We start from the raw sequence: 11,426 nt of genomic DNA, 5'->3' as shown, positions 1-11,426 counted from the left end.
TCATATCCATTGTATATATATGTCATTACTATAACCAAATTAAATTTCACAGCAGGGTGTGTGCAAGAACAGATCTTTTAATAATAATTGTATATAAAAACATAACCAGCTGAGATCTGAATTGGTTTCGTGTGGCTAATGGTGGCAAGGCGTGGTTCGATTCGATTGAATATTTGTATTTCTTGCTTGATATTTAAATGTACTAGTTCATAATTCAAAGGGCAAGAGGGCAAGCTACGCTTTGTTTTATATTTTGAATTAGTACCTATACATAACATAACATACAAGCGTGAAACTGAAAAGTGGTATTATTTTTTAGCTTAGCTATGTAAGCTGTTATAAAGACGATTTAATTGAATTACTTTTAAATAAATAAATAAATAATTTATTTTTTTGTTAGTCCGTCACCTACCATTAACCAACTACATATACCTGTGTACAGGGGTCACCATAATGTCACCTGACACTTCTAGAAAATTCTGAGCGATTATTTTAATCTCGAAAACGTTCACGTACTATTGTAACATGAACCGGCTGTCGCCAGATGAAGCCGGTGATAACTGGATACGGCCGGTTACGTGCAGTTTAGGGATGCCACTCGACAATTTAAAGTTTATATTTTATGTACATTAGAAACGAAATACTTTGACAGGCTGAAAATGTATTTAAGGCTAGTCGACACTGTTGCTGTAAAATGTTTGAAACATTGAGTTGAATAAAATAATCTAAACAACATGCTATATTTGAACAACTAGGTAGGTGTTAGTAGGTGCCTACAAGATAGAAAGAAAACGAAACTCATCTTTCATCTCACTATATTTTCTCAATCATATTTATATTAATCTGTTGGTATTGCTAAATGATACCTTTTTGTTTTGAATTAAAGAGCTATTGCATTATATATAACATGTTATGGGTTTGTCACTCGTGGCAGCCCTAACTACCGTCCGTATTTTATACGTGCTAAGGAAAGCACGTGATAGTTAAATATGAGCTTTTTGGCGACACCCCTGTTCTCTTGAATTATGTCATACTAGACTTAGTTCGTGACGTTACTTATCATGGAAACAGACACATCTACGATAATAATTAAGGACTATATATGAAAGTAAAACTTAGTAGCAGTGGCTAGTACCGATTATTTCTCCAGTTCGCAGTGCGTGTAGATTCGATCCCAAGAGAGGAAAATATTGTGTGACGAACACTTAAAAATGTCTAATTTTCACGAAATCAATTTCGCTTACTATAAGTTAAAGGCTGCAGGAATATCTAAGTATTTATGTTTTATGACTGTTTATGTTTTTAATAAAGTAAATGTGGATACGATTTTTAATTCAATGATTACAATAGAATTACATACAGAACGATGTTTTTTTTTTTCTTTATTTTGCAGCTCAATAATGGTAATAGATTCCAACTCAAACTTGAACTCAAATATTTATTCATTCAACAAGACTTCTTTAAGAAACACTTTTTAACCGAAAACATACAAGGACAACAAGGACACAGCCCTTCTATTTAGCAACTAAAAAACCGTTTTACTGCTAAGCGTCACCAACAATGGTCAAATTCCGTCTGGGCAGGTCACAGATTTGCGGTTACGGTTATTAAGGACTTAACTAATTAATTAACGACCGTGCCCGCGAACCGGATGACCGCAAGTCCGCAGAGGTATCCGTGGAAAGATTGTCGCGGTCAATATCCTTGTTAAGGCTGTTTCTAACGGTTAGAGAATACTCTGCTTAACAATGCTTTAAAGTACAGGCTGGGGAGTCTCACTTTCGATGCCGCTTTTTTTTAGTTTTTTCTGGTTTTCATATACGACAGAGAATAAATGCTTTCTTTCTTCAGTATCCATTTCTTTGACAATTCGGCATTTTCAGAATCGGAATTCGAATTGGAATATAATTTCGTAATATATAATGTTTGGTGCAAAATAGCTAATAAAATTAACCATATCCTGAATATTTTCTAGTACTTAATTCACCGAATTTTATTCCCTCTTGTACCTACTATTATTTAATTTATATCTGTTACGTAAAGGCTTAACAAAACCGTCTGTGTGTTTGCGTAGTGACCGCGTCCTGTGGCCACAGGCTTAAGTCGGATTTCTATCGTCAAAATCGGTGACTTCTCTTGTGGATTATTATAAAGTAAGATGGATGACCTGATATAACTTTTGAGGGTTAAAGTTTATATAGTATTAATTAAAATAGGTAGTAGAAAACTATTTAAAAACTATGTAAATAACAGGGATAACATGGCCAATGGTCACTTAAGTAAATGCGCACTATGTTTACTATGTAGGTATAATATGAAAACAATCTGTGCTATTCGAATAGGTATTTTATGAAAAAACTTCGGGAATTTTAAACCACAATATTCCTAAAAATGCCTTCATCAATGCCTATTTCTAACCCCAAGTTTTTCTGCTACACTCGATAAGTTTCCACCCTCAGGGCCAGGAAAGCCCTTCCACGAAGTTCTTACGAAATTATTTGAACAAGACACCTAACCCTCCACACGCCGACGGGGTCCGTCAAGCGAAAGAATCCCCTCGGGACCCAAAATACCCGCCTAAAAATATGACGACTTGCTTTACTGTCCATAAAGTCTATTTTTGCGTGCACAATAATGTGAAGGAAATAAAATACTAGGTTAAATTGCCAGTACTTACACAGTGACTGGCGAGACGAGAGACAAGTACGGAATATGAAGCGGTGGAAACTTTGAATTTTTTTATTTGTTTTGCAATAGTCGGTCTTATTGCGAATATAATACGTTTTATATTTTCTTTTTTGTTTACCATATTGACGTCGCTGTGTGTGAATTATTGCGAATCGAATATTGCAAATTTTGTTCTTCAAGACGTGACGTTAGCGATTTTCCGCTTAATTTGTTTTTGATATTTATAGTTTGCTGATGTTAAAGTTTTGCAGTTGAATAACTCAACGTTATTTGAGGAACTTTTTAATCTATATAAAGTTTGATCATAATTTAGAAGAAGTTATGTCTAGCTTTTTCATCTAGATAGAAAATTGAAAGTAAGTAAGTACCTATTACATGATCTTATCACATAATTTATACGCAATATTTTAAATCAAATAAGTCGTATACAAGTTTTTAACAGCTGAAAGATATACTTACTCTAGTTAAAAAAATCTGTAATAGAACTCTGTTTAAAATTATTCATTGACTAGCTGCGCTCCGCGGTTTCACCCGCGTGGTTCCGCTCCTGTTGGTCGTAGCGTGATGATATATTATAGCCTATAGCCTTCCTCGATATATGGGCTATCTAACAACGAAAGAATTTTTAAAATCAGACCATAGATCCTGAGATTAGCGCGTTCAAAGTTCAAACAATCAAACAAACTCTTCAGCTTTGTAATATTACTAAAGGTTAAATAATTAAAAAAAATACCTACATCACAGACCCAGGAAGTAGTGCTTTGTATTTAATTTAAAATCTGAATTATTTATAAATAATGGCGTCATACTTATCGCAGTTTTTTTGTTAAACGAATTAATCAAATATATTAACATTAAATAGAATCACGATGTGGGACACCACCACCATAAATAAACATCAGCAGATTGTCCGATATTATTGTTTACGGTTCGATGCAAATGAATCTTCCTACTCTCATATCCAACGCCAATTACACTACAATTCCTATCACGCAATTATAGCCCTTATACACCGAGCATACTTGACAGAATCGTGTAAAAGAATTGTACAATCGCAGATCATTTACGTACAGCTATGAGAATGAGATCATCGTCGTATTTCCCACGTATTTTGGTTTAACCTGGAGTTAACCCTTTCGCGCGAAAATGCTAACAACGGAACCTTCCGACCTGCGGGTCTTTCAGGCCGGATTTGGAAACGCCGGTTTTGGCAGGGTTAATACGGTTTTGGTTGCGGTTATCATAAGATCTGTTTGTTTTGTAATGCTACCTGCTCCATGATAATATTATAAATGCTAATGTATGTGTACAATGTAACTTCGCTTTTAGTGGCTTACGATAATAAGATCTTGTTTTTTAAAACAAATTTAACTTATTTTGTATGTCAAAATTATAAATTGAAATTTATTATTTTCTGTTTAGTATTACTTAATTGAAAACGATTGATTCCACTGGATTCCACGCAACGCTTTAAAAACCAGCCGCAACAATAATATAAACAATGTATTTCATTTATTTCTTCCTAAAAACCCCTACAGAATAAAATATTTCTTGATTTTCTTAAATACAATTAATAAACGTAACTAGCAACTGTAAGTACACTTGTAAAAGGTACTTAAAAGTGATTAAAATGAATTTATTTATTAATTACTAGCGGTCCGCCCTGGCTTCGCCCGTGGTACAAATTCACTCATCTACATAAGAACCATCCTCGTACCTACTTCAAGGAATATAATAAAAAAAGAATTAAAGAAATCGGTTCAGCTGTTCTAAAGTTATGCGCTTACCAACACATTTTGGGATTCATTTTTATATTATAGATTACAACACTTTTAAAATTTAAAACCATGTGTAATTTATACTTATCTATTATATGTTTATATTTTTTACTGATGATTTCTTGAATAAAAAATATAGTTTAAAACTACTTTCGCCCGCGGCATCACTCGCGTACATTTCTTGTTATCGCATGACAGCCGTTCCCCAAACACATTTCAACCTGTTTGAAATCACAGGTTTTCCTATAAAATAGTGTGCCCGTGTCTCTACGATACAAAACGTAGTAAGTATGTATATCTGTATCGAAAATCAAACCTATATCTTGGCTAAATTTTTCATAATCGGTTCAGTAGTTAAGGTGATCACACCAAGTATAAAATATCACACTATCATGCTATACTTAATGAATTAACAGACCAATAACGCTAAAATTAATCACAATTGGTGCAGCCTATCTATATACTAGAACATACACACTGACAAATTGCTGACAAACACATTAAAGATAACACCGTCAGTTTGGAAACAATCAACATTAAATGTCCACGTAATTTAGCCGCATAGTATACCTAGGTATGCTAGATACAGGGTTGTTTTCAGTTAAAGCCAGCCCGCTGGCGTACATGTCCGGACATGAAGCACCCTGCGAATATCACAGAGAGTACTATTCTGATACGGAATAAAGCATCGATGAGGTTAAAAGTTTATCATGCTGATAATTTATGTCATCTCAAGCTATAGTACACTATTAGTCTATACTAATATTATAAAGAGGAAAGGTTTGTATGTATGTATGTATGTATGGTTTTTACGCATAATACTACTGAACCGATTATAATGAAATTTAGCGCACATATAGAGGGTAACTTGGATTAACACATAGGATAGGTTTTATCCCGGAAATCCCACGAGAACGGGAACTATGCGGGTTTTCCTTTGAAAACGCGGGCAAAGACGCGGGCGAAAATATTATAAAGAGGAAGGAGATTTTTTTGTACTCAGTGAGTTCTAAAGCTACTGCAGCGAAATTGAGAATTCACGAGTAAAAAAGCTAATCCTACAGCCGTAAGTTAAAAATTTCTAATAGATACTTTCATATTAGTAGAAACACAAGTAGAATCAAGAATTGCTTTCTTTCATGTATGTTTATAATGTTGTACATGCTGTTATGGTAACTTAATGACAAAAATTCGATTACTTTACAGATAAACACAACCCTCCGAAATTAAACGAAAATATAAAACATATTGCCACCGTATTTAAATTATTATGTTATAATGTAATCTATTGGCTAAGTATTTATTTATTTAAATGCGTTTTTGAAAAATTTGCTGATAATAATTTAAATAAATTAAAAGCCATGAAGCCATCAGAATAAGGCCGCTACGATGGACGCATCACAACGGATTTCGTCGATCAACAACTATTCTGAGAATGGACGCCATTGTTTTAATCTTGAATAATGTGAACTTGAATGTGAATATATTTATTCATTCGAAGTTAAGATGCGAGCTAATTGAAATAGATATGAAATTAATTCAAGTTACTTTGTATCTTTTCTTGTTTAAGAATTTATATTTGCATTATAATAGGTATGTAGAGATAAATATAAAATTATAATATTAACTACCTACATAGTATGAATTTTTTTTTAATTGAATGTTTTACAGTTTTATGAAAAAAATTGCTGAACTCAATTTTTCAGATTTTTTTATTATGCACATGTATTATCAACGGTTCCAATTAAAGCCTATTTTAAGTAGACATTGTATCAGTATATCGCACACCAAAAAATATATTTTAAGTTAAACTAGAGTACTATTTATTTAATAAAAATAGAAATACAAACAACAAATCCAACGATTGCAAATTATCATCGTAATAGCTATTAAATTGGACGTTATCAAAAGCGGTTGAAAATTATATTTATCAAAACCTCACACCAAAAGATTTGTGACGCTCTTAAGCGGTTTCCCGCCGAATTTCGTCTTCAAAACACAATATTCTTTGAACGTGTGACTTAATCGCTTGAAGCCATTTAATGCCCTCTGAAAGGGGGTCTTAGGTTCTATATTATAATGAGAAATGGGAATAATACTTATTGTATTCAGGTTGACTTAGTTGGTTGTTGACGGAAATTTATGGGGAGAGATTTTATGAAAATTATATTGAGCAAAATAAATTACAGTATTGATCTTCTGCAAGTAAGAACGAATCTAGTTATAATATACAAAATAATTACTTAATAAAACAATTAATAGAGTATGAAAGAGAGCTACTCACAAGAGTTAAAATTATCAAGAGCAAAACTAAAATGTGCGCTTATGTAGAGATGACTAGTTTTCCGACGAAATTCTTAAAGGTATGCGATATTTTACCCTAGTGAAAGTACCCAAAAACGAAAGATAGACAAACAAACAAACAAACTTTCGAATTAATAACAATAGCAAGCAAGTATGACACAACAAATTAAGTAATTACGAAAATCGACGTAATCGTTGAGGTATGAATAGTTCGTTGTACATGCGGTTATGTCGGCAAAATTATTGAACTTTTGTTAGCGGGGATTATATTAATTGCACTGAAAATCGGCGGTTAAAGCCAACCGGAGAGAAATAATGGGATAATGATTTGTATGTGAACGTAATTTAATGAAACTCGATGGGATTCTAAATGTGTTTTAAACTTTCGAATATTTAAGTGTAATGTCGTGGTTTTGTTGTAATTGATTCAAATCATAATTATTTATATAATTGCAAAAAAGAAGTGCCGAGCGCACGTGTCAGAAGTGAAACTTCTTTTAAAAAATCATCGCCTTACTCCATCACGTGACGGTATTGCCATGATGCGACCTTGAACTTTTACTGTCAATGCGTCTAAAGAAGTTTCATTTCAAAAATAAAAATATAATGCCATAGATTTAATTACCTTTTTCGCTTTTTGCAGCAATACAAGAACAAACTTATGTTCTAAGTTCCCATTTAAACGTAATCTAACTAGCAGGAAAATAATTCAATATCGTGTATTGAAATGAAACCAATACTCTTGTTCTATTTCTAAAAACTGCACTATGCAACGTTTATCGATAAATACACTTCCGACACTATTAAAGACCCCACGCTTCTCACCATCGCAATAATCTCATAAATCATTGTATATTATTTCCCATTTAAACGTTAAGTCGGAGGATATAGGGATGTATCTTGGATTATCTAATATCGATTTCGCTTCGCCACGGTTTCGTAAATAGGTAAATAGTGACTTATGTTCTATTGTTGGAATTTGGAAAACGATTAATTTGTATTATGTGTGATAATTTTTTTTACCGTTGTTAGATAAAGTTAGCGATCTATGAATTGAACATTGACTGCAAAAAGCAAAGCAGCTGTATCTATCTACAAAGTTTTATAAAAAATATTATTTAAAAACAAGCCTGAATACTTTTCCGTGAAGAATGACGATGCACTTTTCACCGCATTGTAGCAATAGATACTTAGATTGAGATTTTCCGAAGAAAATAATTACCTAATATATTTAATACAATTTAGAACAAAACAACATTTCAAAATTTTCTATTTTATTATGCTTGATAACACTTTTTTTAATTTTTACACTATAGCGTGCTAAAAAATGTAGATACACTGAGATACACAATAAAAAAACAACTCGCGCATTTTTTAATCACCAAAAAGCAACTTACCAAATATCAAAACAGCATCAACATCGTTACATCAAATGCAGATGAATGGATCTGTCAGCAGACCCCATGCGGGCGGGACCACATGTTATCTCTGATTGTGTCCCATGGGACGTATCTATTTAATCCACTCGATGACTTTACAAATTCTTTAAAGGGGATACCGTTTTATAGGTAATATATTTTTGGTAGAAATAGCTTTGTGTGGATACGATTTTTACATATTTATTTTTTATTTCTTTAATCCATAAAAAATATTTAAAATAAAGTTAAACTTGTATAAATTTCATTTGAGTACTTTTTAATAAATAATTACTAATAAGAGTAACTAACGCTCCGAGATGAAGCTGGTTTAAAATGTTTATTTAAATATTCAGTTTAAAATATCATGATACCAAACTAAAATATTAAAAAAATATAATATATTTACTTAATTAGACAAGTCGTCGTCGTTGGGGGACAACGTTGCTCGCGTCCGTAGGACTTACCATCTTTTCCTCTAAAGACCCACCCTACACGTGTCCCCTGGGTGGTGCCAAATGAGCAACTAACGCCGAGTCGTAGGCGGCGGTCAACTAACCTACATGAGCCTAACAGCTTGCTATATTGGAGGTAGGAAATGACCTTCACACCCGTAAACTTGTGGTCATGTTTCGCAAGAACGGGGACCTTGGCTTGATTGCCTGGGTCACGAGGATGACAACCTCTTATAAAAAAATACCCCAATCCTAAGGTGTGACCGTGCTGAAAGGATGAATGGCTGTGGGTTAACAGTCGCTAGCGCAAACCTCGATGGACCTGGCTCACATCGTTGTAGAGTGCCTTCTCACAGGAATGGGCGTTACCCTGTGAGCGACCTATTTTATCGACCCTTCTCGTGGGAACAAAAACGAGTACCATTCCAGAAACCCAAACACAACCACAACAGAAAATACTTAAGCAACAAGCACTTCACCCTTGCTATTTTAGCAGACAACGCTCCTCATCCCTTACTGAAGTAAATAGGGGACTGACGAGAGAGAAAACCTCAACTATAACAGTTGAAACTCAACCACAACCAAGTATAACTGATGACATTACTTTACGTGAATCTGTCTCGGAATACCCTGCTCCGCCACCTTGGCAACGTGTACCATTGTCTCGTAGCAATAAGAAAAGAAAAATGAGTGAGTCACCTCCACAGAAAGCCACAACTGCGACCGAGAACCGGTATGGTAACCTACCACTCGATCCTAAAGAAGACATTATTGCTACAAAAACTCTTAAGCCTAGCAAACCACCTCCAATAGTTTTAAGTGGTATAGAAGACGTTAATGAATTAACTAAACTTATAGAGACAGTTAGCCATAAAGAAGAATATAAACTGAAACTTATAAGCAAAAATATTCTTCATGTTCTTATTAAAACTTCAGAAGATTACAAGAAAATTATTAAACTTCTTAGAGATAATGGCCTCATAGGACACACTTTTACCCCTAAAGAGGCAAAATGCTATCGATTTGTCATTAAGAACTTGCATCACCTTACTCCCCTCGAAGCTATTGTTGAGGCTGTTGAGGGAACTAATAACAAGGTAAGAGGTGAAATAATTAATGCGCGATATGGCCCTGACAAGAAACCGACAACAACCTTTTTCGTCAATATTGAACCAGGGGCTAACAACCCTCTGGTAAAAAACATTAAATATATTGCCCAACAAAAAGTCAAAATCGAAGATCACCGAAAATCAAAGTTTATTGTTCAATGTCAACGCTGCCAACAATACGGTCATTCAAAAAATAACTGCATGAGACCGTTTAGATGTGTGAAATGTGGTGAAGGCCATAAAACTTCAGAATGCAAAAAGAAAGATAGGACTACTCCAGCTAAGTGCGCCTTATGCTCCTGTGATCACCCCGCAAACTACAAAGGCTGCCAAATATATAAAGAAATAGTAGCCCGCAGGAACAAAATCCCTACCCTTAAGTCAAAATTTCCCTCCCAAGAAAAACCAAAAGAAAAGATAAACCTAGCTGGTATACCCACTGTCCAAAACCTGGAATCTGAGAAATCTAGTACTAACCCAAATAACACATACGCTGATGTCGTTAAAGGAAGATCACACCCCCTACAAAATTCTTCAACAAACCAACAATCTAATTCTATATTAGAAGATATATTTATCAAGCAAAATGAGAAAATGGATCTCTTAATTCAACAAATAGGCTCGCTCGTAGGGCTTATAACCACCCTAATATCCAAACTTTCAAAATGACTTGTCTACGCATTGCCACGTGGAATATCAATGGACTTGCTCCTAATACTAAAGAACTTGAGATCATCATGAAAACCAACAAGCTCGATGTCTGTCTTATATCAGAATCGCACACTACGGCCAGATCGCGCATTTGCATTCGGGGATACTGTGTGTATTTTACTTCGCACCCCGATGGCGGAGCACATGCTGGAACTGCAATAGTAATTAGGGATAATATAAAGCATTGCCTACTCAGACCGTATGAAACCAACTATGTGCAAGCTACAACCATACAGATAAATGACCAAATTGGACCACTAAATCTCTCAGCCATATACTGTCCTCCCCGTCATATTGTTAAAGAGAATTTGTTTACTCAATTCTTCAAAGGATTGGGAAAACGCTTCATAGCTGGCGGTGACTGGAACGCGAAGCACTCGTACTGGGGATCGAGACTGATAACTCCCCGAGGCAGGGAATTGAAAAATAGTGTCGAAGCCAACCATTTGCTCACTATGTCGACTGGAGAACCTACATACTGGCCCACTGATATCAATAAAACACCCGATCTTCTGGACTTCTTTATAACAAAAGGTATATGTCAACAGAATACTCATATCGAGACAAGCCTAGATGGATCTTCTGATCACACACCAGTACTGTTGACTGTGGGTTCGACTGCCTTATTCCGAGATACCCAGAGCTCGTATTTAACCAATGTAAAAACAGACTGGAACTGCTTCCGAAAACATCTAGAGGACAATATTATTCTCAAGCTTCCACTTAAAACTGCTGAAGACGTAGAAAATGCATCTCTATACATAACAAATTTGATTCAAGTGGCAGCGTGGCTAAGCACTCCTATATTGAAAGAGTCACATGTCAATACTTTGATTCCACTTGAATTACGCGAAAGAATAAGTGAAAAGCGTCGCCTTCGTAGAGTTTGGCAGCTTTCCCGTAATAGCGAAGATAAGAAACTCCTAAACAAAGCTATTAAGGATCTTAAAAACCTCCTTCATGTAA

This window comes from Colias croceus, chromosome 3, assembly GCF_905220415.1.
Source record: "Colias croceus chromosome 3, ilColCroc2.1".
In the NCBI taxonomy this organism is placed as follows: domain Eukaryota; kingdom Metazoa; phylum Arthropoda; class Insecta; order Lepidoptera; family Pieridae; genus Colias; species Colias croceus.
This window is presented reverse-complemented; position numbering follows the sequence as displayed.